This window comes from Cyclopterus lumpus, chromosome 12 (genome assembly GCF_009769545.1).
Source record: "Cyclopterus lumpus isolate fCycLum1 chromosome 12, fCycLum1.pri, whole genome shotgun sequence".
Classification (NCBI taxonomy): Eukaryota; Metazoa; Chordata; class Actinopteri; order Perciformes; family Cyclopteridae; genus Cyclopterus; species Cyclopterus lumpus.
Genome location: NC_046977.1, coordinates 4,219,612 through 4,229,277, shown reverse-complemented (window position 1 = coordinate 4,229,277; position 9,666 = coordinate 4,219,612). Strand labels below are relative to the sequence as shown.

The window sequence follows — 9,666 nt, the reverse complement described above, 5'->3', positions numbered from 1 at the left end:
AAACAACCACAGACAACAAATAACCATGAAAAGCAAAAACCACAGAAAGACACAATAAAAGAAAAACAACAGAAAAGAAGCTAAACAACTATGAAGTCTGTGTCCTTCTCCTGTGTAGGAGTGGTGGTGGTGGGGGGGGGGGGGGGGGGGGGCTTTTGCATGTCTGGGCCCATTGTCTCATAATCCGTCCGTGGATATGTGGCGTATAAAAAGTGATTCTCCATGTTTATTTTGGCTCTGGGGACAGAAAGCAGACCGTGTCCCAGACGACCGGAGAGGTCTGGACGGTTCATAATGAAGCAGAAGAAAATTACTGAGCACTTTATTCCACTCGCCAGACTTAAAAATCATGCTTTCACCATGTTGTCCGGCGGCTCCTGTCTCTTTTTTAAGTTCTGTGTTCAAAAACACCTCGGAGTGACCTTTGACCCCCGTCTGCTGTAGGATGGGCCACGTTCTGCAGTTTGATGAGCAGAGCCGAAAAGTCAAGGACGCCGCCGTGCCGGACGAGGACACGTTCGAGATCCACGACCCGCGCAACCCCGTCAACAAACGGAGGAGAGAGGAGAGCAAGAAGATCATGAAGGAGAAGAAGGCCAAGAGGTGAGGCCTGGGAAGGTCGCGAGGTCAGGGCCCCCGCCCCGAGCCACGTGACTGTTAAAAAAAAAAAACGGGTCAAAACGGCGTCGCGAGCGTCCACTTTTCCACCGCTTTTAACCCCCTTTTTTTTTTTTTGTTGAGCAGGTTCGAACATCTGGATTGAGAATGCCGACCCTGTAATCTGTGATGGAAAGGTTCTCCTGGCCGGGAGCAGCTGCAGCCCGGACGACGTCCAGTGACTCGTCGGGATGAAGAGCAAGGTCACGGTCAAGGTCAAGGTCGCGACCAAGGTCGTCATTGGATTACATGTGACGTTGTTTGTTCCCTTTTGTTATGCCGTTCTTCTTCTGCTTATGTTGTTCAGAGCTTAAATGTGACTGTTAAACTTTAAAAGTAAATAGCATTTGTAAACAGATTTTGACTCTTTTTTTTTTTTTATTTATTTAAATGAATGTCAGTGGCCACTTTAATAGGTACACCTGTACAATCTCATGCCGTCCAATTCAACAGTCCTGCAGGAGTCTGACAGTCTGGCCCTTCTCAGTCCTGGTTCTGGTGCTCCCGTTGCCCCCCTTCCCTCCAGTGGGTCCAGCAATAAGTCCTGGTTCTCCAGCAGGGGGGAGGGGGGGGGGGGGGAGGAGGAGGAGGAGGAGGAGGAGGAGCTGCTGCAGCAGCAGGTGGGTTTGTCCATGGTGGACTGGTCTCTGCTGGAGGCCCCGCTGGTCTCTGAGCTGAAGGAGGTTCTGGTGAACCTGCATGATGTCATCTGGTTTCACTAGAATCCGACCCGGCGGCCCCGATGACGATCTTTAAGAAGCACTCTATAGAACCAGACCATCTTCTCTCTGATGGTCTGGTTCCTGATTGAGGTCTACAGAGGATCAGGACTAAACTGAGGCTGGTTCATAGCCACCTAAAGGTCCCTCACAGTAACTTTAAGTAATTAATAGAGTGCTACTACTGTTTGTCACGTCCTTCTGTTAAAGATGAAGCTGACTTAGCTTAGCATAAACACTGGAAACAGGTGGGAACAACTAGCCTGTCTGAAAAGAAAAAACAACCGGCATCTCTAAAGCTCGCTAACCGGCTCCTGATTGGAGCGTCATATTGAACCAATGTATGTCCCAAAAAACTATTCCTCTGATGCTGAGGGAACCAGTGATGGCCTAACCGGCCTGTTGCGTTTTATTTATATAAATATATATAAATATCTGCCACACTGCTCGGGTCACTACTGGAGCAGTCAGCGCTTGTAAAAAAAGGAACTGTTTAAAAACCAAAGACTTTACCTCACCGGTGGTTAAACGATACGCCGCCGCCATGTGTGTGACCAGGAGCTGCGTTTGGCCGGCGCACCGTTCTTTACTGCCCTTCTGGGATTATACTTAAATTTTCATATGGAACAGGAAGAGAGAGTTAATGTTACATTATGAGCCCGCAAATCTAAAACAGGTGTGTGTGTGTGTGTGTGTGTGTGTGTGTGTGTGTGTGTGTGTGTGTGTGTGTGTGTGTGTGTGTGTGTGTGTGTGTGTGTGTGTGTGTGTGTGTGTGTGTGTGTGTGTGTGTGTGTGTGTGTGTGTGTGTGTGTGTGTGTGTGTGTGTGTGTGTGTGTGTGTGTGTGTGTGTGACTGAGAGTGATGCACAGAAAGCTTCTTTTTTTTTTTTATAAGGATACTGCTTGCCTTTTTAAAGAAAGAAAGAAATGTACACTTGTATTGATCCTTAGCCCGGGGGAGCAACTGGGGGTTCAGTGTCTTGCTCAAGGACACTTCGACATGCGACTATGGGCAGAGCGGGGGAATCGAACCGGCTACCTTGTGGTTTACGGGGCGACCGCTCCTCCCCCACCACCGAGCTACAGCTGACCCCCAAAATGAGTCACTTGTGTCGGTTCCTCTCGGGCAACCACGCGGTTGCTCGAGTGTGTCGGGTGTGTGAGCAGCAGAGATGGCCCACGAACCTTGAGGGTCCTCGAATGCACCGTGAAGGTGAGCCGGAGAGAGAGAGAGAGATGCCGGGGCCAGAGGAAGGAAAAGGGGGCGGAGCCTTGGAGATCAACAATAGCATATTCAATATTCCTCTACGTCTTCCAGGAAATGTCCAACACCGCAGGTCTGGAACGAACACTCTTTCTCTTCGCACAGAAGGAAACTCGTGTAAACAATAAACTTAAGCCCGGGACTACAACTAAGTACGACGTTAAACTCAAACAAGCAAACCTCAGAAAGACTTTGCCTCAAACCGAAAGAATATTTAGTATTATATCGAGTTACACGGAAGGCGGTCGTCGTCCAACCTCCCACTTGAAATCGTTCCATTTATGGTCTAGGTGAATTTATTCCACATTGTAAGAGATTATTAGTATAATATTGAATTTTGGTGAGATATAATGTGGTTTTTTGTTTAAATGGGGGATGCTAATGCCAACCGGTCATAGAATATGTGCAGTCGTATTAATAAAACAATGTTTTATTATAACGTTTAGTCATTATGGTTTTAGGCCGTGAGGCTCGGGTGGACTATTGGATGGATCGTTATTAAATTTGATAGAAATATTCATGACTCCCATAGAATAAATCCCAATTGACCAGTGAAATATCTACCGTGCATCTTTAAAAATGGATCGGCACCCATTGTTGGTTCATTGTTCCCAGAGGATGGACCCTACTGCTCTTAATGAATTGCCAGTTATGGCACGTACAATTCAACTGTTAGTTCCAGATATGTATCACTCCATAGGAGTTACATTAGTAAATACTTAAGGCACGGGACAAAATCTTAATTTCATGTCGCGATTTTACGATTATATTTCCATCGTCTTCAAAATATATATGCCTAAAACAAAGTGGACTCCTCTTCGTTTTGGATCGAGGAACATCTAATATGATCACAGATGGGACACGCATCTTCTTTTAGTGAAAAACAAACGAGTCAAAAGGTCCATCTTCATTAATAAAGATAGAAAATAGCCCAAAATGTGTTTTCTGTTGTTCTCTGCAGCGTCACAATCAACACGCGCCGTCTAGTTAATAAAACTAAAACTGTGTATTCTGCATGCCAGCTCACAGCTCTCAGCACACTAAAGATAAGATAATAATAATAATAATAATAATAATAATAACACGTGTGAGGACTACAGATTCTGCTTTCTAGGAACGGGACACCCGGCTCGATCCTCCGGCAAAGTTTCAACCGGCTCGGACAGGATTTGTCACTCGGGGACAACGGCCTTCCAGAAGACAGCACCCCAGGGTGCAGGCCAATGCTCCGCTGAGTCGGTAACACCGTATGTGATGGATGAAGGACTTTGAAACACCCCCATTGTGCCATGATGTCATACATAGAAAGTCTGAGTATAGTATGCCATCAATCAGTCACAGTATTGTGTACCAAGTCATTTAAACAAGTATTATATGACGGAAACACAGACATTAAAAAGTCATAGTATGCCTGAAAAAATTTAAAAGTCATAAAAATAGTTATAGTATATCATAAAAATAAAGCGTAGGTTCAGAAGAGCAGTGTATAACCTAGACTCTTTTTTTTAATTTACTTATTTACTGTCTGTGGACAATTAATAGTAGACATACACATCAACTTGGACCAAATCACACAACTTCACACACACACACACACACACAAACGAATTAAGCATTAAATTGCATCCCAAATAAATCTCAAATATCAGAAAATAAGCATTTCTCCTTATTTTATCTCTGATTTAAAACCCTTTTTGAATTCAAGAGATAGTTTTTCAACTTCGGCTCCTTTTTAAGTTTCCACGAAACATTGCTATTTATTATCTGTAGAGGAATATAATGTGTCACTCCAGGCAGCTCACACACTAACAGCACGCCATCGTAGCACAGAGGCTAGCTACCTAGCGGTTGCGCAACACAATGCAGTTTGTTTTTGCTACATAAAAAAAGAAGCTAACGCAGAGTATAAACAGAGTTATGCTGAATCCTCAGAGACGTGAGGGTTGGCTGACGAAAGTAAAACGACATTTTTATAATTTGCAACGTGAAGCAAAGAGTTGCGTCACTTCTTTGTCGTCTTGCCATTTTAATTATAACTTCTGAACGAGGACGACTCTATCAATTTGACCTAAACTTGAAAGATGACTTGTTTTCTCTCCGCAGTGCGATTTGATTAATGAATCTCCAGTCAATTAATAAAATTGCTCGCCGCAAGCATATAATTTGGCCTTCCCGGCCACTTCTTCATTGTACCGAGAGCGCCGGGACATTAAGGACAACTGGCACGCACCATAATACAGCATGAATTACTGCTCCGTGAACCACGTCGTGATTACGGGTACTAACTCCTAAAAGAATGGATCTTGACGCGGGTTCTCCAAAGATTCACCTTTTTCCTTGTGGAGAGTGAAGGACGCGTGAAACGCAGACGGAAGCGGCATCACGATGAACCTGAACCGAGTCTTAACCGGCGGCCACGCTTCAGCCTCCATTATCATTCGTCCTCATTAGCCGCCGCTGGCATCTATTAGTTGTTGGGCGGAGGGAGCACGAGAGGCTGAATCACGACGTAACTCATTACTGATGGATTTCATAATGTTCTGCGGAGAGAGAGCAGGTCCTTAAGTGTGTTGTACGCAGAGCACGCCCGTCTACCCGAATGGTGACACACACACACACACACACACACACACACACACAATGGAACCCAGCCTCCTCCACAACCAAGCAGAAGCTCTTGGCTTTACTCCACTGGCCTAAGTGATTGGCTATTGATTTTATACACTTAATCCATTTATCTGCTGACAGAGGACAGTATGGGAACAAATCCCTCAAAGGTGACCCAGCTACCTGCAGAACCGCTACACACACACACACACACACACACACACACACAGAACGCGAAAAAAGGAAGGCTTCAGTATAAGCTTGAAACTCTGTCACCTGCTTCATGCAGCGATTGTCGAGGGGTGAGAAAGTATTACGTAGGCTTTATTTTTCCTTTCTTAAAACTACTTCCATCCCTTCCGTGCGCAAACTAGACTAGCTTTGGCTTTTTATTACCTATTTGTTTTACGTAGTTTTTTTCCCCATCAACATTCAGTAGCCGCCCAGACAATCTGCTCCCACAAATAGGCCTTTTCACAAATTCGACTCCTCTGGTTGTATAGAAGTCTATGCTTCATGTGTTAAAGCTGCATTCTCTCTCCTGACCACCAGGGGGCGACTCCTCTGGTTGTATAGAAGTCTATGGTTCATGTGTTAAAGCTGCATTCTCCCTACTGACCACAAGGGGGCGACTCCTCTGGTTGTATAGAAGTCTATGCTTCATGTGTTAAAGCTGCATTCTCTCTCCTGACCACCAGGGGGTGACTCCTCTGGTTGTATAGAAGTCCATGCTTCATGTGTTAAAGCTGCATTCTCTCTCCTGACCACCAGGGGGCGACTCCTCTGGTTGTATAGAAGTCTATACAGCGTTCATTTAGTAAATTATTACAAGAGTATATATAAGAGGATGCTTTATGGCGGGCTAAATAAGGTCTCATGGTGGTCAACTAGAAAAGGTGGACCTTCCCTTTGTATAATGAAAAGCGATTGCATTTCAATGTGCCACTTGTTGGTGTGACTGTCACTCAGGAACTGTTAATGAAACTCCGTACGCACAGTTGTGTGTTGGCTTCCCAGCTGATAAGGAAAGTGCACATGTCTGGACACTGGAAGAAAACTGCTTTTAAAGAGGCACAGCTGAAGCTTCCCTCTTCACATCTTTGAAGGTGTGAAGGTAGAAACACACACACACACACACACATCTTCCCGGTGCATGTGATGGGGTGTCTGCTGCCCTTCCCCTCTGCAGCCAGTGTGCCCTTCAGGGCTTTGATATCGTCCGGCGGAAGGTTCAATGTGGGCCTCAGCTGTGGGAAAGAGCAGTGGGGCTTAACAGGACAGAGCCCAGTAGATAGCAGGTGCTGGATGCCGTGACCTTCCCATCCCCAGGCCAGCATTCCTGCCTGTCACACCCCCCCGCCCCCCCCTGCCCCGCCCGGGGTCTATGCATGCACTGTCTCCACCCACACCATCTGGAGCCGTTTGTCCTGCTGCACTGTGTTCAAACGAGAGAGAGAGTGTCCAAAAGCGCTTCAAGCGCTACCACGGCGACTTTGATTAAGAGCATGATAAACGCTAGCTCGTCGCTACGCTAATCCTCACACCTGGAGAGAAATACAAATACGGCCACTTTCTTCAGGTTAAGGGTTATGATTTGTCCTCAGGGCCACAGCCAAGAGTAATGGTCTTTTTGGGAGCCGATGATGAGACTCGACAGGATGCTGAATTCAACGTGCATTTGAGCTTTTTGTACAGGTTTCCGTGCATCCTCCGTACCGCACACCTTTTCGTTTTGTCACGCAGCTGGTGTGGAATTATATTTGATGGCTGATAAGCGACAGCAATGGCTTCTCTCACTGTCAGCATGTTTCCATTTGAAGTGCAGAATCCTGCAGAAGAGGAGAAATCTGTTCTCTGTCCTCTCTACACCTCTTATCTTAAGCAGCCTGTGAGCTCCGTGCGCTGGGAAAATCACCGCGTCACTTATTCAGTCAAATACACATGGTACGTGTCAGGGAGACGAATATTATCACCTCGACTAATAAAGTCAACACACTGGAGACTTAAACAGTACTTTTCTGCGGTCTTCATTTGGTTGCAGACTTAAGTTTAAAGACCTGCAGCGTTCTCTGCAAATGTTTTTGCATTAAGGTCAACTTTGAATTTGAGCATTTGACCAATAGAAACATTGACGTTGCTGATCTGTGAGTGGATGGAGAGCCGGACTGCCCGCGGCGGAGGACGCGATCGTAGCGGCAGTCGAAAGAAGGGGAAAAGTTGTTGAATATACAACGAGCCATCGTCAGCGTACGCGCGCATCTGTGTGCAAAATGTTTCAGGACCGCCGGGTCATCTGCAGATGAACTCCATCACCTTCCCTTTCTGGCCTCTCCATCGCCGACCCTGCAGCTCTGCGGGTTCTAATGTAATCACAGACCGGGCCAGCGCGGGAGACAGAAGCCGGGCCAGACGTACAGGTATTCTAAACTGGTTACATTAGACCAAACAGGCCATCTGTCTCCCTCTGTAATTGGACACTGTGGATTAGAAGGAGACGGCGGTCGTTTCCCAGCCAAGTGGGCTAGTTACTGTTTATTTGGAATTAATTACCAAGGAGAGTGGAAACCTCGCAGTTCCCAAAGAGTGAATCCAGACACTTGAGGCCCGAATGAGAGGAAGGAGAGAGCCTGAACCGAAAGCTATGGCAACAGACGGCAAGGGGCCGTTTAGATCGCTGTTTGGACGCCGGCCCCTTCTTATATAACAGCTGACGTTTATTGTGTTTGAATCTCTAGATGATGATGCAGCCAGTGTGTCAGAGTTAGGTAGACGGGGACAAAAAAAAGCTTTTCCAGAGCGGTGCCCTTCTCTTTTCGGTTCCGTCACCTTCTTTCTTCAGCGGGTATTCCTTGGTGCGATGGCATTCGCTGCTCTCACGCCGTGGGCGCTTTCCAAGAGTTGAGTGAAAGGACAAGCGCATATATATATATATACTGTATCTCCTAAAGCCTGTGAGAACGGAGCATCCACCCTGGCACCGACACCTCTCACTTCACTAACAAAGACCACGCCAATGGCGAGTTTACAGTTGGTTTATTGGGAGATAAATGAATGAAGGGATCGAGGGGTGATCATCAGCTGGAACGAGAAGGGGGGTCGTGAAGAGAGTCGGAGGGGTGCGGGGGGGGGTGGAGACTCTCTTCTGAAACCCTGGCGGTGCAGAGTCCCCCGTTGTAGTCCTGTAGGAAAGAGAGGGAGAGAAACGGGGAAGACAAGAACGGGGTTGGGGGAGGGATGGATGTCGGAAACCGAGTCGAAGAGGGAGTGAACGGGTTCGTCGTGCTTAGGGCTCGGGGTTCGGGGCGTGGCCTTCGTTCCCTGAACCGTGTTCATAAAACACCAATTTACCCTTGAATGTTATGTGGAGCTTCTTCCCCCCCCCCCCCCCCCCCCCCCCCCCCCCCCCCTCCCTCCTCCCTCACAGGGATTACTGCGTACATCACGAGAAATGTTGCGCAGACATGTTTTGATGTGTTTTGACAAGCAGGAGGAAAAATAATGAATCCACGAACACAAAGTCTCTTTAAAAGCTGCTCTTTTTTATTGTATCTACTTTTCTTAAAAGGGGGATGGAGGAGGGGGAGGTGGGGGGGGGGGGGCTGGTGAAGGGCTGCATCACTGCATTTCTTTTTTTCACTATGCTAAAATGTAGTTTGCATGCAGTGAAATAAATGTACACGTGAGACAACGCAATAAATTAGCATATAATTTACATTTGGAGAAAAAGAAAAAAATTAGTAACAGTGTACCAACATTAATACTGAATATAAAATATACGCAACTAATCACATGACGCTTTACATTTCTCTTGCACTTTAGGTGAAGGGAGAAAAAAAAAAAGAAAAAAAAAGCAATGTGACATTCAAACATCCAAGTTCACAGCAATGAGTACCAGTTCTCTTTTCTTTCTTTTTCTTTTTTTTTTTATTATCCCGGAGGCCTCGTATCCGCTAGTCCTCGGATGCTTCTCGGCATCCACCGCCCCCCGTCCCCGACGGCCAGATAAATAAAATCTGCTCGACATTGTCATACTGAAGGTGGCTACAAAAAAAAAAAAGAAGTAGCAGCAGCAAAAACTTGAGAATTAGTTGTTGACAGCTTCGATGAGATTCTTGCACGCGCTCCTTTTTAATTGTCTTTTCAGGATTTCTCAAGACTCCTTCTGGAGCTCCGCAGTGAGTGTGTGTGTGTGTGTGTGTGTGTGTGTGTGTGTGTGTGTGACGGAGGCGTTTCCCTTTCACAACCCCCACTACACCACCAGGGGAAGGTCACCTGGGGTTACGTCGGCTACAACCGGGCGAGAGCGTTGTGTCCAACGAAACGCGGGTTAACAATGAACATTCCCAGTGTGAGGTATAAACCGATACGAGACAAAAACACAATAACATGACCAGCATTTAGCGACACAGATATTGACGAG

General features: G+C 46.5%; 1 long non-coding RNA gene across 1 annotated transcript; it reads left to right on the top strand.

Moving 5' to 3' along the window:
- The first annotated feature begins 485 nt into the window (after positions 1 to 485).
- Positions 486 to 1,015, top strand: LOC117740092. The gene is made up of 2 exons (XR_004610533.1): positions 486 to 603; positions 745 to 1,015. It is a non-coding gene; the product is annotated as an uncharacterized LOC117740092 (long non-coding RNA).
- Positions 1,016 to 9,666: the final 8,651 nt, after the last annotated feature.